Source organism: Vitis vinifera, chromosome 10, assembly GCF_030704535.1.
Source record: "Vitis vinifera cultivar Pinot Noir 40024 chromosome 10, ASM3070453v1".
In the NCBI taxonomy this organism is placed as follows: Eukaryota; Viridiplantae; Streptophyta; class Magnoliopsida; order Vitales; family Vitaceae; genus Vitis; species Vitis vinifera.
The window spans coordinates 13,152,096-13,163,893 of NC_081814.1; positions in this window are offsets into that span (position 1 = coordinate 13,152,096).

The window sequence follows — 11,798 nt, forward strand, 5'->3', positions numbered from 1 at the left end:
TAATTTGAAATATATATATTTATAAGTCATTTAATTATTTCATAAAATGTCTTTTTTATTTGTCATATCATCAAAATTAATTGACAGCTACACTCCTTCATATAAATGTTATCCTTCATAGGATAATTATAATTATTATTACTATTATTATTTTATTATTTAGAATTTTATTTCACTGCTTCTAATGTGGTTATAGAATGTGTGTTCATGGAGAAAAAAAAAAAGTTTCAACTTTTTGAAATAGGTGTTAAGGTAAAAAAAATCTCAAATAATAATAAATATAAAAGAATCCCAAATAATAATAAATTTAAAAGAAATGAAAACATCTATATAGAGAGGTCTAGTTATCAATAGATAATAACATGACAAGTAAAAATAATATTTTAAATAATAATTAAATGACTCATTAAATAATGCACATATTTCAAATTATTTTTTAATAGATAAAAATAATACTGATTTAAAAAATTTAGAATTCATTTTTCTATGTATTTTCATGTTAGTAATTCAAAACCCATTTTTCCCAATAAATAAATAAATAATTATCACTCCACCCTTATGTAAAGTATCATTAAATGTAATCTTTTTTAAAAATATAAAAATTAAAATAGTATACAAAATGTACAATTATTATTTATTAATAGAATGTAACATAAAAAATATTAAAATATATATTTTTTTTTGGAAGACAAACTTTACTTACTTACCAAAATGTGATAAATTCCAAGCCAAATTGCAATTATTTTTAATATTTATAAAAGAAAAAATAAAGTTTGTTTTTATGGTAAAAAATCAAATCAGAGTGATTTTTTAAAGTTATGAGGTGGAAAGTCATCTTTAACAAATCTACTATTTATTCATTGTATGAAATGAATGGCTTTTGGAAGCAAAATTTTATTTTCATGCGTCTTCCAAGATTGAGTGGTTATACCAAATATTTAAAAAAATATGGGTGACGTGTTTGATTCACATTAAGAAAAAATAAAACTTGGAAAATAAATAAAATAAATTATCTTTGTCACTTCACCCATCTCTACCTTTTTTTTTTCATTATTTTAACTTGAATAGACATTTTAAAATTTAAAACAAGAACAATTTAATTATTTGGGAGAGGTGACGTGGAGCCAATACTATTTGTAGGGCCCAAAAAAATCTTTTAATAATAGAATATTGTATGTATGAAAATTAGTAGAAATGGATAAAGAGGTCATTGGAAGCATAAATTAGCAAGAAAAGTACATCTCCTTCAATGTAATATTTTTCATTGGAGGAAGTAGAAGCGATAAACATCCCTAAAGTGCTCCCCTTGCGTTAACTCCTAATGTATATTTATAGCAATAGATTAAAAAATATTATCTTATTTGCATAGAGAGAAGTTTGTGTAGACCCCTAAATGGACCAAAGGCTTTTTCTCTTTTTTTTACCACCCCTCATTGGGATCGGGTAAACGAGACTTTTCCTTGAAGCATTGGAGCAACTAGAGTAGCTGGTAGAGGAGATGACTAGAACGGGATAGAGGAAAATGATGGTCTGATATGAGCATGGAGCCGATAGAGACTTGCATAAAAAATAAAAAATAAAAAAGGTGAATCGAATGATTAAGGGGACTAAAGTGGTGTTTGTTTTTTTGGCTTTTTGCTGAAAATTATTTAGTTTTAGAATTTAGGTTGTTTGTTTTTTTACTTTTTCATGACTTATTATAAACTTTTTACTAAATAGAAAAAACCAAAATATGTGACTTTTTCTAAATAGAAAAAATAACACAATGGGTTTTTTTTTACTTTTTAATACTTAATAGAAATAAAATACTACAAAAACAAACAACCTAATATTTAATACTATTAAGTATTAAGGCTCTATTTAGAATTAAGTAAAAAAACAAACACCACCTAAGACATGAAGGAGTTTGGGGGCAGGTGAGGTTTGACTCATAATAAAATATAGAGGGAGCGGGGTGGAAGAAATTGGCAAAGGGAGGTATTTTGAAAGTTTTAGAGAAAAATATAGGAGGTCTGAAGGATTACCAGAGAAAAAGCTGAGAGATGGGAGCTAGAATAAGCAATTCTTTACTTGAGAAGGGCTTTCCAGGTATGACTACTATAGCTTCGGGTTTTCTCATTTTTACACTGTTTTATTCTCATTTTCAGCTGTCTTTCTGAACATCAATTTATTGTTTTGGTGTGGATGGGAAGAGCTATTTGTTTGTTTTTGTTGAACTCAGTCTTCTGCGTGCATGCTCTATTTTTGGGTTTTCTTTGCCTTTCCCCATACAAGATTGACGCATGAATTTGTTTCTGAACTTGACATGTGAGACTCATGCTTATTTTCTTTTGTTAGTGAGGCTCTGCACATTTATGTGCTTCATGTTCTCCTATTTGCCCAATCCTCATTGTTCACTCTAATTACCGTCTTTGCTGTCATTCCTATATTTTTGTTGTGGTTGGTGGATTGCTTGATCTGGGGTTTGGTGAAAACGAGTGGAGCTGTGCTTTTGGCTTTTGCTTTCCTGCTGATGGTTTGCTGCTCTAAAAGGAAAGGAATGTGTGAGATCTGCAAAAACAATAAGAGTGAAAGGGATGAGAGAAATGAAAAGAAAGCACGAGAAACTAAGAGAAAATCAATCGAGGATGAGGATCCGGGGAAATGCGAGGATCGCAGATATCATGGACCTAGACGATATAGCTCCTACATACCCACCTGAGATGCTCCAAACACACGCACGCCAACTGAACCAGTTGTCATGGGATGTGGTAACCTTCCCAGCCGATTCCACCTTCGCATTCCCGTCGGAAAATCGGTTCGATGGAGATGATAACTTTATTGCGAATGGGAGTGCAAAAAACAGAGTTGCTAAGAAAATGTTTCTGAGATGAGCTGCGGGTGCTTTGCATAGGAGAATTCTTTTCCCTTCCCAAACTGTCGTTGCTTCTCGCCATGCAAAAATGGCCAATGCGTCTGCCGCTTCGCTCTCAAGTAAAACGGAATACTTAAATCAATATGGTTCTAAAGGTTCTACTTAAAGGGACGTCACAAGGATATTTGGCTCTGGATTTTTTTCTTTATCTCTAATCAATCATATCCTAAAAAAATAAAGTTTATGTGCATGAAATATCCAACAATTATGGGAGTTTGCATAGGGTATTGTGCCAAAGGTTGGTGGGCTGTGGGGAAAGATCTATGATTTTTGAATTGAGTAGTGGGAAATGAAGAAGTTTAGAGTAGATGCATGGAAGTCATCATAGATTCACGAAGATGGTTCCTCAACTACATGGCCCCACTCCTACATGGCCATGCATGACCTTTAACATGTCATCCTCTAAGTTTTTCTTCATCTTTTGGTGTTAAAATTTATTTATTTTATTTTTTAAAAAAATTCAATTCTCAGATCATTTCCAAATTTGATTTTTCAAACTTCTATTTTCTTTCAAAATTAATTTTCAAAACTCCAATTCTTAAATTTAATTTTTAAAACTCCAAACTCTCAAATAATTTTCAAAATTCCAATTTATTTCAAATTTAATTTCCAAAATTCCAATTCTTAAATTTCATTTTTCAATTTTTAAATAATTTTTGAAACTCCAATTTATTTCAAATTTAATTTTTAAAATCCCAATTTTTAAATTTAATTTTCAAAACTTCAAATATCAAATAATTCTTCAAAATTCCAATTTTTTAAATTTAATTTTCAAGAAATCCTATTCTCAAGTAATTTTTCTAAGTTCCAATTTTCATAACTTCCAATTTCAAATTATTTTTCCAAAATTCCAATTTTCAAATTTAGTTATTAAAAATTCCATTTTCAAATAATTTTCCAAAGTTCCAATTTCTAAGTTTAAATTTCCAAAAATTCTATTTTCTTAAATTTAATTTTCAAACTTCCATTCTTAAATAATTTTTTGAAATTCAGATTCTCAGATTTAATTTTTAAAACTTTCATTTTTAAATAACTCTTCAAAATTCCAATTTTCAAATTTAATTTTCAATTTCCAAAATTCAAAATTTCACATTTATTTAATAATAATAATAATAATAATAATAATAATAATAATAATTATTATTATTATTATTATTATTATTATTATTATAGTTATTTTTAAATTCCATTCTCAAATCATTCTTCAAAATTCCATTTTTTTTTTAAATTTAATTTTTAAAACTGCAATTTTCAAATAATTTTTTAGACTTCAATTTTCAACTAATTTGCAAAACTCTAGATTTTCAAATAATTTTGATTCCATCCGAGACCTTGCTTTCACATGAGAATGCATGACCACCCTCAGCATGCGATCCCAAAGGTCACATGTTCTCATTTTTTTTAATCTCTCACACTTATTTTAAAACCTTGATTTTCATAAATTTGTCTTTCAAATGGTTTTAATTTTTAGAAATTTATTTATTAATTTGTTTATTGATATGATTTAATTATTTAATTTATTCATCTTTTATCTATTTATTTGTTTATTTATTCTATTATTTTACTTTATTTTATTCATTCATTTATTTATTTGTCATTATTATTGTTATTTTTTTTTCTTTTCTTCATTAAAATCCCAAGTCACCAAAACTTAATTTTTTTAAGAAACTTGCTACATTTCCTTTCAGGCAAGTACCTTCATAAATCTTTCTTTGATTTTAAAATAATTTTTCTATTTCTCTTGATTTTAAATAAGCAATAATGATTTTCATAATTCAAAAACAATGGAATTTATGGTATTAATTCATGCGAAATCAATTGGGCTTTGGTGGGGGGCCCTACATATGAGTTTTCTTTTTCGATTGTCCACTGTTATGCTTAATGAGTATTACTTGATCTTTGTTTTACTATTTGATACATATGTAATGATTTTATACTTTAGCTAACCCTGTTTCTATGATAGCGCACTATTAATCACTGTTAAGGTACAATCTCATTCTCACTTTGCTTATTCTTATGCATGATTCGCTTTATTGTTTGATTATTTCACTGGTATCCATTAATTTCTCATCAATTGCCACATCTGTCTCATCCTATTTAGTAGAGACTCAGTCTTTTATCGTACCTTCCCAACAAGTAACCTGACTTCACCCAACTCGGTTTTTCACAGACTTGCTTTTTCAAATAAGAAGTCACAGTTAGGGTTTTTATTTCTTATTTTGTTTTCTCTTTAAAAATAAATAAATAAATAAGTTTCGACTCCAAGTCTTTTTATAAAAATCGAATTTCCACCAAAAAAATAAAAAAAAACGAGTTTCGCCATCGAGTGGGATTGCATCGAACGAAATACGGGTCCACTGTTTGGTAATTATTTTAAAAAAATAGTTTTTCATAATAATTTTAAAATTTATTTTAAAATTTTTGTATAACAAAAATATGTTTGAAAACTTAAAATATTTTTATCCAATTTTTAATATTTTTAAATATATTTTAAAAATATTTTTTAAATTTAGTATTTTATTTTTAATCATTTCACATGTTTGTATAGTTGTTTATTAAAATAAAAGTTAAAAAACAAGTGAAAATACTATAAAATAAGTAAAAGATATTGTCTGGAAACATTATATTTTTTGTTTTCAATAACATAAAACAAAAAACAATTTTGATTGTCAACCATGCTTCCTGTATTTTTTTTTTCTGGAGAATAAAAAACTATTCTTAAAAACAGTTTCCAAACAAGCCTCAAGTATCCTAATTAATTATTTATGCAATACTTATTTCCTTTGAGGTATGTTTGGTTATTGGAAAATTTTATGGAAAATGTGAGGAAAAAAAAAGAAAAAAAAAAGCAAAAAAAAAAAAAATTAAAGTCCATAAATTATTCTTATATTTTAGAAAAATTAAAGATAAAATAGTTAAACCTATTTCACTTATTTTAGTTTTTCATATAAATTAAATAATTTAAAAACACTTGAGTTTCATTTTAATTTTAATTATTTTTAAACAAATTTAAAAATATGGGAAATTTATTTTATTTAACATTTTTTGCTGGATACTTTCCTAGAAGAAAAAGATAGCATGCATTAGTACGCATCGTAGTTTTATTGTGCTGGGTTGTGCGTGATCTTATCTGAGTGCCTGCTACTCAACTTTTATCTTGGCTTTCATTTAGTACACCCACTACACTACGCCCCTCCCAGGGTCCATAGCATGGCTAAGGAAGGTGTCAAACCATGTTGGAATTATTAGGCTCCAAGATTAAAAATCTCAAACTTTGAAAGTTAGGAAACGAGTTAAAACTAGACAACAAATAATCTTTGTTGAGCAATCAAGGTCCCAACAACGAGATTCACTTGATTTTGAGCATGATTTTGCATATGAAGAATGTTGCTGCAAACATGGGATTTCGACACAATCAAACATCTCGAGAAGTACATGAGTAACAAGTTGAAATGGTAAAAATGTTAGCACTTTATAAAGGATGGATGAATATGAAGGGATGATGATACTAAGAAAATTGTGGATGAGATAATTGTGGAATATGTTAAGAAGGTTAATGAGACCTCAGAGATGATGGATGTGGCATTATCGTGAGATAATTCACTTCAAATCTTTTTTTTTTTTTCATATATTACTTCAAATTTGGTTATGATTGTTCTTAAAATTTAGGTTATGTTTGGTTATGGAAAAATGCTAAGGAAAGAAAAAAAAAATTGTAAAGGAAAATGATTTTTCATATTTGGTTGTCTTATTAAAAATATCAAAGAAAATAAAATATAATTAAAACTACTTAAAAATTTATGTATTTTTAAATTATTTAATTTTTATATTGACGAATTAAAATAAATAAAATGAGTTTGAAGTAGCAAATAAAAATAATTTATCAAATTTTAATCTATTTTTTATTTTCCTTTACTTTTTCTTTCTTTCTATTTTTTCTTTGTACTTTCTTTCCTTGTATTTTCTCCCAAATTTTCCAATAACCAAATTTAGTTATAATTTTAAGACTTTCCTTTATATAATTTTTATAATCCTAAGAACTTTTATACTTTTTTTGTGAAAGTTCATATTTCTCATGAGATACTTGATATTATTATTAAATATTACAAATTATATTTTTTATATATTATTTTCTTCATTAAAACAACACTACAAGAAAAAGGAGAAACAATGAATCAAGGGTCATAACATGCATTTTTTTTACTAATATAACTTGTTTTATTATTTATTTTAACTCTTTTTTTTTTTTTTAATTTTTTCAATATTTTTATGTGTTTGGATAAATTTTGGTCTTATTAATATTTTTTCTTTGAATTTTCATCTAATATTTCCTTAATTACCGATTATCAATATTTTTGTAAATTTTGCCATTTTAATTATTTAGTATGACTACATGACTTTACATGGACCCTCCCTCCCTTCCATCACAGAACTAGGAGTGTAATTGCACATTCTTTCTATAGTTATATTTGGGTTCAAAGTACTAAGAAAAAAAAATATGAAGAAAAATAATTTTTCCGGGGAAAATATTAAAGAAAATTAAATATAATTCAAATTAATTATAAACTTATACATTTTCAAATTAAGTAACATTTCTATCAAAAAGTTAAAATAAATTAAATAAGTTTTAAGTTTGATATAAAAATAATTTATTAACTTTAAATCTATTTTTTATTTATATTTTTTTCTTCTATTTTTCATTTCTATTTAAAAACAATTTTTAGTCTAAAAATGTTTCCTAAAATCATTACTAAATGGAGCATTAATGGAGCCAAATTCATTGGTGTTTGCAAGGAAAAAAGAAAAAACTTTAATTTTTGTAAATGAAAAAATCTTCACACTTCATAAATCTAACCCAATGTACCTAGAATCGACAAAGCCCAATTGAAATATCAATTGTGTAATTATTATTTGGACTTACTTACAATTTGAAGAGGCCCATTGAAAAAAATTAATTTTCGTTACATATATATATATGTCACAAAAATAAATAAATAAATAAATAATTTTCAATACTGGATTTTCTAATATCTAGAAAGTGAAAACCTTCAAATTCTACAAACAATTCATTTCATTCTTAAAAACAAAACAAGTTGAAATATTGAATCAAAATTATGTGTTGGTTCACTTCGTAATATTCTAGAAGGAAGCAAAGAAAACAAAGAAATGATTATAATCATCTTGGTAATTGAGGGCTTTTGCCCTAGTGGAAGAAAGGGAATGATAGCATTATATTTCAATGGATAAGAGATTTCTAGGGAGGGGAGGGCAGTAGTGATAGAAATGATGATTGTGTAAAGTACGTAGAGAAGCTTTTGAGGGGCAGAGGCATTGCTATTGATTTTCCTTATGCCTTTCATCACACAGCTTCTGTTGGGGTTGAATCTAGGGCATTTGGATTATGGAGATGAAGTGAACTTTAGACTTTAATTTTGGGAATTTTTAATTTTACTAACTCTTTTCATTCTACCAAAGGCAAAATGTCATGTTTTGGTTTATTGTTAAGGAGATTTATCTTGTGACAGTGGAAGTTTTTATGTAAACAAGGTTAATTCAAGAACACAAAAATAAAACAATTACATATATGGTACACGATATTTTAATGTGGTTTGATCAATCATGTCTATGTTTATGAATAAGAAATAATCATTTCACTATATAATAGAAAATATTACAAATGATCGAACCAAATACCATTATTGAGTTCCCGAAATATCTCATGTTTTCCTACTTTTTGTGTTCATACCCTACCACGAGTTATCTCGCTCCATCGGACACCTCCCGTTCTTCCTCACATCTCTATCTATCTCGTATCTCAATGTCATAATTTTTTTTTCCTCGTGACCTAAAATAAATATTTATAGAGATATTTTTAACAACCTTTCTTATTTTATAAGGAAGTCTAATATTACAATAATATATCAACCTACAAATATTCTATGTGAAATTCTTTACAAAACAATGAATCTATACTAATTAGTAATTTGAGACACTTTATAACAATCTCCACCTTTGACCAAATTCCAGGAAGTCAATATTCAAACTCTCCATGACACAAACTTTTTTGTATCATATCACCACGAGAGAGCAATCGACTCCACCTTCACCGAAAATTCCTTTTATTTTCATCTTGTGTGTTCTATGATCTTTTACTCTTCTAGAAGTCTTCAACCCAAGCTTTGATACCAATTTGTTGTGACAATGGAAGTTTTCATGCAAACAAGGTTGATTAAAGAACACAAAGATAAAACAATCACATATGATATATGAGGTTTTAATGTGGTTTTGCCAATTGTGTCTATGACCACAAATAAGAAAAAAAAATTCCACTATACAATAGAGAATACTACAAATGATAGAACCAGATACAATTATTGGGTTTCCGAAACACCCCATGTTTCCTCCTCTTTGTATCCATACCCTACCATAAACCCTTTCGCTCTACCGGGTACCTCCCGTTTTTTTTCACATTCTATCCATCTCGTATAGTATTTACAAACCCATCCCCATCTTATAACTTTTTTCCCCTAATGACTTAGAATATTTATAGAGATATTTCCAACAACCTTCCTTATTCTATAAAAAAGTCTAATATTATAATTAAGTATCAACCTAGAAACATTCTATACACTACTCTTTACAAAAAAAAGAAATTTATACTAATTAGGAATTTTGGACACTTCCTATCAATTTCAAACATTTCATACTTTCATTGATGGACGTTAAGCATTGGGGAGCATAGTATAATTCCAAAAAAATAAAAGGATTATTAGTATAATTGTCAAGAACTTAGAATTTGTTTGATAATGATTCCACGACACGTTTTTAGTGTAAAAAAATATTTTTGAAAACAAAAATTAAGTGTTTGACAAATTTAGAAAATATTTATAAAAATCTGAAAAGTCACTTATAGCATTAAAAAATCGTTAGTAATATTTTTCGGATAAACACTCAATATATGATTTTCCTAAAAATATTTATGAAAAAAAAACACTTTTATTAAAAATATTTTAAATAGAAACATCTTAGAACACACTTAATTTTTCTGTATTGTTTGGGTGATTTTTTTATTGCCTCTGATTGATTTGTTTGGTTTTGTGTGTGTGTTTTTAGCAATGTTGGCTGCTTATTAGGGATGTTGATTAAGTTTTATTATAAAATCTTGATGTTGTATAAAACAAAGCTTTTTGAGTTGTGATATTTTTTTATATTTCTATTTTATTCAAGTCAAAGTAAATGGCTTCTAAAAACTGATTGTATGCATTTGAAACTTATTTGGATGATTAATGGGAAGTTTTGGATAATTTTTTTAGGATAATACAGGTTAAGAAGTAAAATGAGATTAAATTGGCTAAATATGAGATTTTGATCATTTTTTGGTTTGTCTCACATTGTTTAGGATATACAACTTGTTGGAGATTATCTCATTTTTTGGTCCTTACCTTGTACTTGTCTTTAAGGTAAGTATCATGTTAATTACGTGACGCATATGATGGTCATTGAATTTGTTTATAAAACAATGCTCGTAAATTTACAAATGTAAGGTTCCACTAATATAGGCCAAAGTATTTGTATATGACTATAATATGATGTGATTATCACAATCGGTTATGATATCAACAACTTAATTCCCGAGTATGATTTGTGGATTTTATGGACATGATAGTAACGTGTCTGCTCACGATAGTTTAACATGTGATCATGAACGATGATTTTTTATTATGGGCATGTTTTAATATTTATGAATCATGTTTTAATATCAGAATGGTTAGTTTAGCAAGATTTATTATTAACGAAGCGTTTCACTTATCAATTAAACCAATACAATCCTTATTTTTTTTATTTTATTCATTAGATTTATGAACTTAATCCCTTGCTTTATCCCCTAAAATGATATTGGAGCAAAGATGTTGAAAAGGACTTTGGTAAAATAATTTTGTCCCTTTGTATATGCTTATGTTTTTTATTGGAGGTTTAAAATCTATTTGGTAACTGTTTTTTAAAACAATTCTAAAAAATAGTTTTAGAAAATAGGTTTTTAAAATTGTTTTATCATTTTTATAAAATAAAAGTCTATTTTAAAACCTAAATAATCCGTTTTTAATATTTTTAAATATGTTTTAAAAATATTTTTTATATTTAATGTTTTATTTTTAATCATTCTATATGTTTATATAATAATTTATTAAAATGGTCATAAAAAAGTAAATAAAAACAACAAAAACAATTAAAAAATATTTTATATAAAAACATTATATTTTCTATTATTAAAAATAAAATCACAAAACAATTTTTTATTATCCAACATGTTTTCTATATTTTTTTATTTTAAAGAACATAAAACTATTCTTAAAAATAGTTTTCCAACAAATTCTTAATTTTTTTTTCTAAAAAAACAAGGATCACACTTGAGGATTAAAAAAAAGATAAAAAAGGGAAGGATTGAAGTTGAGAAATTCCTTCATTGCTTTAACAAAAGGAGAGGTTGCAAAAGCACTTTTACAATGGAGTCATCTATAAGTTAGCTGCTTTGATTCTTTCTGCCTTACGCTCTTTCTTTAATTTCCCATAAAATGTGGCAAATAATTCAAACTAAAATTTCTAATTTCATTTTTATTTGATTGGCAGTCAGAGACAAGGTCAGGGGGTGCCATGCAAGAAGGCCCATTTTGGTAGTTGAATTATTGACTACAACAACTTTTGAAAATTAAATAAGAACTAATATTGAAAAAGCAATTCAAAACATTTAATTTAATTTTTATATTAATTATTTTTATAAAAATAAGAACAAATAATGTAGGTATGGACTTTTATTCCCTTGTTTCTCAAAACAGAGATGAAAGTACGGATTTTTAAATACTATAGAATTTATTTTAGAATGGAA